The sequence below is a fragment of the Corvus moneduloides genome, chromosome 26 (assembly GCF_009650955.1).
Source record: "Corvus moneduloides isolate bCorMon1 chromosome 26, bCorMon1.pri, whole genome shotgun sequence".
In the NCBI taxonomy this organism is placed as follows: domain Eukaryota; kingdom Metazoa; phylum Chordata; class Aves; order Passeriformes; family Corvidae; genus Corvus; species Corvus moneduloides.
The window spans coordinates 218,048-218,887 of NC_045501.1; positions in this window are offsets into that span (position 1 = coordinate 218,048).

The following is an 840-nucleotide window of genomic DNA, read 5'->3' on the forward strand; positions in this document are numbered from 1 at the left end:
GGGGTCAGGGGGATGAAGAATTTTCATATGCCCACATCAGCCTGTGCAGGTGGAAGGTGCTAGAACAGGGCGTGCGGTTGGGATTTTTGGAGTGAGGTTTAGTAGACATCGGAGAGTTACAGTCTTCTATGTCCATATTTTTTGGAAAGGGCTCTGCCCACCCCACAGGGTCCCCAGTGCTGACAGGAGGACTTGTCCCTTTTTGAGTGGCCACACTGTCCCCATAGAGTCACCCCAGTGACTCACTCCAAGGGGCCATGATGGTGTCCAGCTGTTCTGCAGCTCCCAGCAGGGACAAAAGATCAAGGGGTTTCCCTCTGTTGCCCCCAAAAGAAGCTTTCTCTATGGCATGTGTTCACTGTGTTCCTATGGGCTGGTTGGTCCAACAAGGAGTGATGGGCTCAGTCAGCCCAGGGCCTAAGTTCAGCCCAGGCACCATTCCCAGGGCTGAGGTCAGGCCCTGAGGAGAAGGGGTTTCGTTGATTAAATACAAAACAAAACAAAACAAAGGAACTATAGAGCCCACCAACATGGGTCTGGTTTTCATTTTGAAGGAACTTTTTGTTACTCATTTGTCGTCAGCGTAATTCCTCCAAGTCCAAAACACTTGGTGTGATGTGATGTGATTTCCTTCACAGCCAGGAGAAATACTCTGTTCCTTCGGAAAATGACTTTATGCCGGGAAGGGGGTCACTTTGGCAGGAAGCAGCATGAGATGGACCTTGGCTGTGTCCCACAGGAGCAGTTTCCCTCCTGTGCTTGCCCTTGTGGCCCACTGCAGGTGGCCAGGGTGTTGCTGAGGGGAGTCTGTCAGGCGTGGGGAGATGTCCTGCCAAGGAC